Source organism: Gossypium arboreum, chromosome 2, assembly GCF_025698485.1.
Source record: "Gossypium arboreum isolate Shixiya-1 chromosome 2, ASM2569848v2, whole genome shotgun sequence".
NCBI lineage: Eukaryota > Viridiplantae > Streptophyta > Magnoliopsida > Malvales > Malvaceae > Gossypium > Gossypium arboreum.
This window is the reverse complement of record NC_069071.1, coordinates 13368710-13379955: the sequence shown is the minus strand read 5'-3', so window position 1 is coordinate 13379955 and position 11246 is coordinate 13368710. Positions and strand designations below refer to the sequence as shown.

General features: G+C 39.6%; 1 long non-coding RNA gene across 1 annotated transcript; it reads right to left on the bottom strand.

Moving 5' to 3' along the window:
• Positions 1-8452: 8452 nt before the first annotated feature.
• On the bottom strand, positions 8453-10758 carry LOC128283663 (uncharacterized). Its single transcript, XR_008274062.1, has 2 exons — positions 10675-10758; positions 8453-8760 (listed from the first exon to the last, which is right to left on the bottom strand). It is a non-coding gene; the product is annotated as an uncharacterized LOC128283663 (long non-coding RNA).
• Between the last annotated feature and the right edge of the window lie 488 nt (positions 10759-11246).

Genomic DNA, 11246 nt, shown 5'->3' with positions numbered 1-11246 from the left:
TTAACAAGCCAAATCCACATATTTCACCCACCAATTTGACATTTCCAGACAGGCTGGAAATCTGCGTCACTGTCACCTTAAAAATCATATCTCGAGTTTCAAAACTCAGAAACTGATTCTGTAAATTTTCCCTGAATTTAGACTCATATATCCATCCATGGATTTACTTCTAGAATTTTTGGTCGGGCCAATTGGTACAGTTTATTAGTTAAAGTCACCCATGTTACAGGAATCGACTGCTCTGACCTTCACGCGTTACAACTGGAATATCTCCCTGTACAAGGCTTCAATGCTTGTCCCGTTTGTTTCTAATGAAACTAGACTCAAAAAGGAATCTTTACATATAAGGAATGACTTCTAATTCCTTCTGGATAATTTGTGGTAAATTTTCAAAGTCAAGACAGGAGATCCAGAAACCGTTCTGGCCCTGTCTCACGAGAACTTTAATATCTCTTAATATGTAACTCCTATGACCGTTTCGTTTCTTCCACATGAAAGTAAACTCATTAAGGTTCATTTACATAATTTACTCATTATTTAATACCATTCTTACAAATTTTGGTGATTTTTCAAAACCACACCACTGCTGCTGCCAGCATCTGTTTTCAAAGTAACCATTACCTATTTCATGATTTCCACGATTCAAATGGCCCTTTTTGCACACATAGCACAAAGTGTGATTATGATTAACCATTCCAATGGCTAATCCTTTCAAACAATTTCATACCCCATAATGATTATCATACAAAATATTATAGAATCATACTAAAAACGTATATAAGCCATTTTCGCATGGCTATCCAAGCTTACACAAAACCGAAAGGTACATGACCTTCAACATTAGGGTAGTCCTATACATGCCATTTCAAAGTTCAACCAAAATTATACCAAAATGGAGGCTTTGATAGTGTAGATGACTTCGACTTTAATGATCCCGAATCCGCTTGCTACCGAGCAAAATCTATAAAACAGAGAGCCAAAGCAACGGAGTAAGCATTTTTATGCTTAGTAAGTCTCAAGCAATAAAATCAGCTTTAACCAAAGCATTACATTCACATAGCCAAATGAATCATTTCATTAATACACATTCACATAATCATACTTACTTCACCATCCCAACTCTTATGTTCATACACAAATAACGGCTTCGTTAAGGCCGATAACTCGTTCCATCATAGGAGCGAATATTCATACGCTCTTACTCCTAGCGCGCAAAGCACACACAACACATACCTTGTTATTGGGAAGTTTCACAAGTGCATTAGCTGAAAATTTTCCAGCAAGCTTATAATTTTCAAATCACATACCTTCGAGTTTAACCGGATATAGCTACTGCTCAAACGCCTTGGGACATAGCCCGTTATGGTAACTCGCACAAAGGCCTTGGGACTTAACCCGGATTTCACAATTTGCACAAATGCCTTTGGTCTTAGCCCGGATGTAGTCACTAGCACAATTGCCTTGGTCTTAACCGGATGTACTTACCAGCATAAATGCCTTGGGACTTAGCAGGATATCATTCAATTGCTCATGCACACATATACATCAATAATCATTTCCCATTCATATTTCATTTTCGTTACTAAGGCTCAAACACAAACATATCACTAGCATAATCGCCTTGAACTTAGCCGGGTATCATTCAAATACTCATACACACATAAATCAATAGTCATTACACATCAATTTTTCATTTCACATAATTCGAGTAGGGTCATTTCTTGAGGACTTACCTCGGATGTTGTCGAACGGCTTTGACGGCTATTCGATCACTTTTTCCTTCCCTTATCCAATTGTGGCCTCTAAGCTCTTGAGCTAATTCAAACAAATTCAATTTATTAAAGTCTCACTTGCTAGCCTTGGTCGAATACACATATCATTGATTCAACATCACATAACTAAGCACTTTAGTCAATTTTCTTTAATTACGCATACATTCGGCCTTAGCTCACAACAAGGTAGCCGATTACCTAAGTCAAGAATAGGCATCATTAAGCTTGCCTCTAACCGAATGCATGCACAATAATTCCCCTCATGTGGCCGATTATGCTTAGTCATTCTTGCATAAAATCAAAAATAAATTGCAAGATTTTCACATCATATGTGTACTAGGCCGAATGTACATGCAAATTTCACAACATTCTTCAACAAACTTCTTCTTTAAACAACATATTCATCACTTTCTTCATAATCAAAATATCATGTGCAATCATATATACACATATAAGTGCAAGGCCAAATTTCAAGGTGTCCATAGCCATCCAAAACACAAATTTTAACTAACATGCAAGAAGCATGAACCATGCTCATGAATGCATCATGGCCGAATACATCACAATCATGCTCCTTTCAACTTCAATCATGGTTAAACAAAAAAAAACTCAATGTCTTACTTAAAATTGGTACAAAGAAGTTTCAAGAGTAGTCATTCCATCATTGCATGCATCATTAGCAAGCTTCACATTTAGCATGCAATGGCTTTAACACAATAACAACTTTGGCCAAATGCCATTTCCATGGCATAACAAGGATTTGAACCATGGCTAACATGCACATCAAGTTAGCAACCAAAACATGCATGAAACTCCTAACACAACCTCATACATACCTTAATCTTGATGCAAATTTAGCCAAATCTCCTTCTAGATCTCTTCTAAACCAAGCATGAAGCAAAAATCCTATCTCCTCCCTTAGTATTTTCGGCCAAAAGGAAAGAACAAGGATGAACAATTTTTTCTTGTTTTTCTTTCACTTGCACGGCAATGGGGAAAGGATGAGCTATTTTTTGATTTTTTGTTTCTCATCCAACATCATAAATTATTTTATCATTTAATTCATCATGCATTAACAAAACATGTTTCAACATGTTTTCTTTGCCCATAAACCATGTCATGGCCGCCACTAGCTTGTTTTGGGGAAATTTGACATGCAAGTCCATAGTTTTGCATGCATGCTTTAATTAGTCATCACACATTTCCTATCGTACTTTCAAAGTTCACTACTAAGTCCCTTCTAGTGAAATTCACCTTTATAACACTAAATCAATCATAAAAAATGTCACACATGAGCACACACATATTATAGGCATCAAAATAAACTTTAAATTATTTTTATGCCTCGGTTTTGTGGTCCCAAAACCACATCCCGACTAGGGTCAATTTTGGGCTGTCACAACTCTCCCCCACTTAAGAAATTTTTGTCCCCGAAAATCTTACCGGTAAATAGGGTTGGGTATCGCTCTTTCATAGAGTTCTCGGTTTCCCAAGTAGCTTCTTCTATCCCGTGTTTGAGCCATAACACTTTCACTAGCGGAACCCGCTTATTTCGCAACTCTTTCATTTCACGTGCCAGGATACGAATCGGTTCTTCCTCATAACTCATATTGGCTTGAATTTCAACTTCTGATGGATCAATCACGTGCGATGGATCAGATCTATAGCGTCGAAGCATTGAAACATGGAAGACATTGTGAATCTTTTCGAGTTCAGGAGGCAAAATAAAACGATACGCAACTGGGCCAACTCGTTCGGAGATTTCGTACGGCCCAATGAATCTCGGGCTCAACTTGCCCTTACTAGAATCGAGTATCTTTTTCCACGGCGAAACTTTAAGAAACACTTTATCTCCTACCGATACTCAATGTCCTTTTGTTTCAAATCCGACGACTTTCGACGATCGGAGGCTATTTTCGACTTTCACGAATTACTTTTACTTTCTGCTCAGCATCTTTAATCAAATCCACTCAAAATTTTGTTTTCACCGAGCTCGGTCCAAAACAATGGTGTACGGCATTTACGCCGCACAAAGCCTCGTAAGGCGCCATCTTAATACTTGATTGAAAACTATTGTTGTAAGCGAATTCCATCAAAGGTAGGTACCGTTCCCATGAACCACTGAACTCGAGGATGCAACATCTCAACATATCCTCAAGTATCTGAATTATCCGCTCGGATTGACCATCGGTTTGGGGGTGGAAGGAGGTGCTGAAATGCAACTTGGTACCCAAAGCTTCTTGCAATTTCTTCCAAAATCGCGAGGTGAATCTCGGATCTCTATCCGACACAACAAAAATCGGTACCCCGTGTAATCTCACAATCTGAGAAACGTACAATTCAGCTAGTTTATCCAATGAAAAATCAGACGCGACGGGATAAAGTGAGCCGACTTAGTCACCTATCAACAACAACCCAAATCGCATCCTTCTTACTTGTCGACAATGGCGGTCCGGACACAAAGTCCATCGTGACTCGATCCCATTTCCACTCGGGTATCTTGATCGGCTGAAGTAATCCTGAAGGCACTTGATGTTCCGCTTTCACTTGTTGACATAATAAGCATCTCAAACAAAGTCGGAGATGTCTCGTTTCATGCCATGCCACCAAAACCGACGCGTTTCAAATCGTTGTACATCTTCGTACTCCCGGTGGATTGCCATTCGGCTACAATGGGCTTCGTTCGAATTATTGAAATAAGTTCAATTCTTTGGAACACACAGACGACTTCAACCTCAAACAATCGTCATCATCGATCCGAAACTCCGATTCCTTGTTCGAACACACTCGACCCGCTTTGCAACCAACTCATCGTCGACCTTCCGAGCTTCACAAATTTGATGTATCAATAATGGTTTGGCTTTCAATTCAGCTACTAACACGTTGTCGGATCGAGCGGACAAGTGCACATTCATCGTCAGAAGCGAATAATGATTTACGACTCAAGGCATCCGCAACCACATTCGCCTTTCACGGGTGATAGTCAATGACCAGCTCATAATCCTTTAACAGCTCGAGCCAACGTCTTTGTCGCAGATTTAAGTCTCTTTGGGTCATCAAATATTTGAGACTTTTGTGATCCGAGTACACATGGCACCTCTCACCAAATAAGTAATGTCGCCAAATCTTCAAGGCGAATACGATGGCGACCAATTCGAGATCATGGGTCGGATAATTTTTCTCGTATGGCTTTAATTGCCTCGACGATAGGCCACAACTCGACCTTCTTGCATCAATACGCAACCTAACCCAAGTAGGGAGGCGTCACTATAGATGACAAACTCTTTGCGATTCGGGTTGCACTAGAATTGGGGCTTCGGTCAAATAAGTTTTCGGTTGGTGAAACTTTTCGACATTTCTCCGTCCATTCGAACTTAACATCCTTTTGGAGTAGCCGTCATCGGCGTGGCTATCGTTGAGAAACCTTTTTCAAATCGTCGGTAATAACCTAAGAAGCCCCAAAAAGCTCGAACCTCAAGAATATTTCTGAGTCTTCCAATTAAGTATGGCTGAAATTTTATTCTGGTCGACTCGAATACCGATGCAGATACCACATGACCCAAGAAGCTAACCTCTCTTAACCGTAACTCACACTTGGTGAACTTAGCATATAATTGCTTATCCCGTAAAATTTGCAAAGACTAACCTCGTGTGTTCAAGATGTTCGGTCTCATTTCTTGAATAGACCAAGATGTCATCAATGAAGACGACTACGAATCGATCCAAATATGGTCCAAGATCCGATTCATTAAATCCATAAATACCGCAGGGCATTAGTAAGCCCAAACGGCATCACTAGGAACTCATAGTGACCATATCTCGCTCAAGGCGTCTTGGGTACGTCCGAATCTCGAATTCGCAATTGATAATAGCCCGATCTCAAATCTATTTTCGAGAACACCGAGGCTCCTTCAGTTGATCGAACGAGTCATCGATACGTGGTAACGGATATTTGTTCTTTATCGCCGCTTTATTAAGTCGACGATAGTCGATCTGCTGACCTCATGGTTCCATCCTTCTTTTCACAAACAACACCGGCGCACCCCAAGGCGAAAAACTCGGCGAGCAAAACCTCTATCCACCAATTCTTGCAACTGAGCTTAACTCCTTTAATTCGTTGGTGCCATACGATCTGAGCTATCGAAATTGAGTGGTACCAGTACCAATTCGATGCCAAATTCTATTTCCCGAACAGTGGTAAACCCGCAATTCTTGTGGAAAACATCCGGTATTCACAAACCACGGCATCGATTCGGGTTTCTTTTCGATTCCTTGTCATCGAGCACATACGCAAGGTACGCTTCGCACCCTTTTCTTACATATTTTCGGGCCAACATTGCGATATTACATTTGGTAACCCCTTTAAGTCCGTAGACTCAACCCGAATTATCTCGTTATTCGCAAGACCTCAAATCGATAGTCTTGCCTTTGCAATTTCCAACCGCATCGTGCATGGTCAACCAATCCAAACCAAGAATAACGTCGAATTCATCGAACGGCAAAAGCATCAAGTCCGCGGAAAACAAGAACCTCGAACACTAGGGGACTTTTCTTGCACACTTTGTTGACAAGCACGTAATGACCCAAGGGTTTGACACCGAATTACAAACTCAAGAGACTCAATAGGCAAAGTCTTCTTTGGATGCTAAGGTTTCACATATATAAGAATGAGTAGAACCAGGTCAATCAAAGCAATCACATTAGTATTGAAAAGAGTGAAAGTACCGGTAATGACATCCGGTGAGGCGGCATCCTCGCGTCGCGTATGGCATAAGTCCTAGTAGGAGCACGAGCCTCGGATCCGATGGTAGCATCTCTAGATCCTCTCGACCGCCACTAACATTGCCCACATTTCTAGGTGGCCTACCTCGGCAAATGGTAGCACCGGGTTTCCACTCGACTTACATTTTGTTCAAGCAACCTCGGGCAATCCTTCATAAGGTGGTCGGCCGATCCACACTTATAGCAGGAGCGATCACGGAACCAACACTCCCGAATGCCATTTACCGCAATGCAGATACTCGCCTCTCTCGCGATCATTTCCACCATCTGGCGATCAAGTGACTCGTGTGGTCACAGGGGTCGATCGCGTCCTCGTCTAGAAAAGCCCGGCGCCTCTAGACCGGCTCACATCATCTCGAAATCTCTTCGATGCTCGTAGAAGAGACTTTCCGAGGACCTTTTCGAATTCTCCGGTTCCCACATCAACTTTTTGTTTCTCCTTTCTAAGCTCTTGACTTTACAAGCTCGCTCAACAAGTACTACGAACTCTCGATTTCGAGAATGCCAACGAACATCCTTATATCATCATTCAGCCCATCCTCGAAGCGTTTACACATAATAGCTTCGGACGAAATGCATTCTCGCGTCTGGCTAAGCCTCACAAATTTTCGTTCAGAGTCGATAATCGACATAGAACCATGCTTAAGATCAAGAAATTCCTTCGCTTTTGGTCGATGAATCTCTGACTGATATACTTTTTTCGGAACTCGGTTTGAAAGAATTCCCAAGTCACTTGCTCTCTAGGCACCACAGAAGTCAGAGTACTCCACCAATAATAGGCGGAATCGCGTAGCAAGGAGATGGTACACTTTAAGCACTCATCGGGTGTACAAGATAGCTCATCGAGCACCCGGATAGTGTTATCCAACCAAAATTCAGCTTGCTCGGCATCGTCGCTATCCGTAGCCTTGAATTCAGTGGCCCCATGTTTACGAATTCTGTCGACTGGGGGCTTACTTGACCTTATTTGGTCAGTTACCGGAGGTATTGTAGGTGCGGGGGTTGCATTAGTCGGGAATGGAGGTTGTGGAACAGCCGTGTTAGTTCGAATGTATTGGTTGAACCAATCATTCATCACGCTATAAAAGGCTTGCTTAGCCTCATCATTCGGATTGCTAGCAATAGGTTGAGAGTCCGCCGGCGCTGTCCCTTGTGCGGGAGCAGGCGCCACACTCTCCACATCATCAGCTATTGCTCGGTTGGGATCGGGATCCATTACAAATAATTAAACACAATTGGTGCACACAGACTTAGCTTAATTGTTTTCACAGTCCATAAAAAACATTTTTCCAGACTAGCTGGTTACTGCATCACTGTCGCTTTAAAAATCATATCTTGAGTTTTAAAGCTCGAAAACCAGTTTCGTAAATTTTCCCCGAAACTAGACTCATAAATCCATCAACATATTTTTTTCTAGAATTTTTGGTTGGGCCAATTAGTACAATTTATTAGTTAAAGTCTCCCCTGTTGCAGGGACCGACTGCACTGACCTTCGTGCATTACGAATTGGATATCTCCCTGTACAGGGCTTCAATACTGATGCCATTTGTTTCTATAGAAACTACACTCAGAGAGGAATCTATACATATATGGTATGGCTCCTAATTATCTCTGGTTAATTTACAAAGAATTTCCAAAGTCGGAACAGGGGATCCAGAAACCGTTCTGGCCCTGTTTCACGAGAACTTTAATATCTCTTAATATATAACTCATATGACCGTTTCGTTTCTTCTATATGAAAGTAGATTCATCAAGGTTCATTTACATAATTTATTCACTATTTAATACCATTCCTACTATTTTTAGTGATTTTTCATATCCACATCACTGCTGCTGTCAGCATCTGCCTTTAAGGTAGGCTTGACCTATTTCATGGTTTCCATGATTCAATTGGCCCCTTTTGCATACATAGCACAAGGTGTGATCATGATTAACCATTCCAATGGCTAATCGTTTCAAAACAATTCCATACCTCATAATGATCAACATACAAACGATTATAGTACTATGCTAGAAACGTATATAAGCCATTTTCGCATGGCTATCCGAATTTACACAAAACCGAAAGGTACATAACCTACAACAAAAGGGTAGTCCTATACATGCCATTTCAAAGTTCAACCAAAATTGTACCAAAATGGGGGCTTTGATAGTGTGGATGACTTCGACTTCAATGATCCCGAATCCGATAGCTAACGAGCAAAATCTATAAAACAGAGAAAACGGAGTAAGCATTTAATGATTAGTAAGTTTTAAGCAAAACAAAGTGTTCTCAATCACTATCATTGGTCATTCATATCAACTGTTCGATGAAGTTAATCCAGGGCTTCATCTCGATCTATAATATCATTAAACGCAACACTTGGCTGCCACATAAATACTTTCGAATAATAATGACCTAGATGGTCAAATATTTCCCAAGCACATTCTTCATCGATTTTCAACTTCAATAATCCTTTCCACTTGTTCATAATCACATCCATGCTTTTAAGTATTTCAACATGACAAGTACTAAATTACCATAGGCACATAAAGAACCAAACATATTCCTTATCACATATCGTAAGCTTACAAATCATAATCCTTACCTTGTCTTGGCACATCTAGCTCAACCCAACCCATACTCAAATCATAGGCTTTTGGGAGAATATGCACTAATACATAAGAATATTTCATCGCATACTTTACTATACAACATACCATTACCAATTAGATCATTCTCATATTTGGAGTTATAATATTAGTCACATTTACCTACCTCTTTGATACTGATAATTCACCTCAAATCACCCCACCGATGGGTAAGTAATACGCACTGAACATCTTAAATACATAATACTTATTTGATGGTAACTTAATGCGATACTCAATATCAAAGTCTTACTTGAATCCTAGCCTTTAGCCTTGGTCTTTAAAGCTCGGATCTAGTACGAGCAACGAAGCCTCAGACATTAATCGGGATAATATTCTCGATAAAGCTGCGGGGTTTTAACCCTGATATAATCTCGACACAAATGCCCTCGGGACTTATCACATTTATACACTTTCATATTCATCGCATTGGCCATTCGGCCTTATCACTTATATACACTTTGACATTCATCACATCGGCCATTCGGCCTTATCACATATATACATCTCATACATGTTTCATACTAGCCATTTGGCTTTACCACACATATATCTCATACATATTTCACACTAGCCATTTGGCTTTACCACACATATATCACATACATATTTCACACTAGCCATTTGGCTTTACCACACATATATCACATACATATTTCACACTAGCCATTTGGCTTTACCACACATATATATATTTAACTTGTATATCAATTTCAGCAATGGCTTATAAGCAACTCAAATGGTTTTATTAAGGTTTACAACAAAATCCCAAATTCAGCACAAGCTGTTTTTCCTGAGCAACAGTCATTAAATTATTCATAAATGGAGCTACGAAACTCCAAATGAAGTGCCGTTAATTTTCCCTGAATATAGACTCGTATATCTTCCATCTATAAATTTTTCAGAATTTTTGGTTTGGCCAATCAATACCAGATTTTTCTTAAAGTTTCCCCTGTTTCACTGTTTGACTAACCTGACCAGTCTTCACTACGAATCAAAATTCTCATTGTACAGAATTCAAAGAATGTTCTATTTGATTTCATTTGAAACTAGACTCATTAAGGAGTCTAAGCATATAAATTTTATCTTGTAACCATTTTTGTACAAATTATAGTGATTTTCTCAAAACAGAACAGGGGATTTCGGTGTCATTCTGACCCTGTCCCACACAACTTTAAATATCTCTTTATAGGAAATTTCTTTGCTTCCACGGTCTCTTTTATAGGAAACTAGACCAACTAAGCTTTGATTGCATATTTTATCCAGCCTATAATTCCACACAAACAATTTATAGTGATTTTCTAAAATCACATTACTGCTGCTGTCCCAAGCAAACTATTACATTTTGCTCTTAAATTTCCAAGTCCAAACACTTATGAACTTACCATTTGAGTTTAAGACATATCATGGCCACATCATATCTTATTAAATCAACTCATTATGTCCTAATATGATTGAATTTACTCAACGTTTAATACTTAAAACTTACCTCGGGAGTGGTCGACGATTAGATGTCCACGGCTATTCGTTTACTCTCTTTTCCCCTATCCGACTTTGATCCTCTTTGCTCTTAAGCTTAAGTAAAACAATAGATTTGCTTAAATACTTAACTAATATTATTCACTTAACAATCACATATCATTTAATCTTTATCTCAATACCAAACCGAGTTATGAGATCATACACCACACCATCAATTGAAGGTTAATTCATGGTAACATTAGTATTGAAAGGTTGCGTTGTGGGCAGCCTAAGAGGACCCGCAACACTTGGCTTAATTGCTGTAATATATCACATTCGGAGGCTGATTCGGACAGCATTAATAGTACAACATTTAGACAGCATGAACAGGGCAGCAATTAACGATACCAACAAGGTAAAATTCGGACAGCAATTTAACGGTTTCAACAATTATCAAACACAAGAAAATAAAAGTTCAAGGAAAACTCACCAAGGTTCCCAACACCGATTCCACCTATTCAATTTGCTCTTTCCCTTGTCTACTACCACCTTCTCCTACCTTGTTAGCTAAATACAATCAACCCCAAAGTTACAAAAATA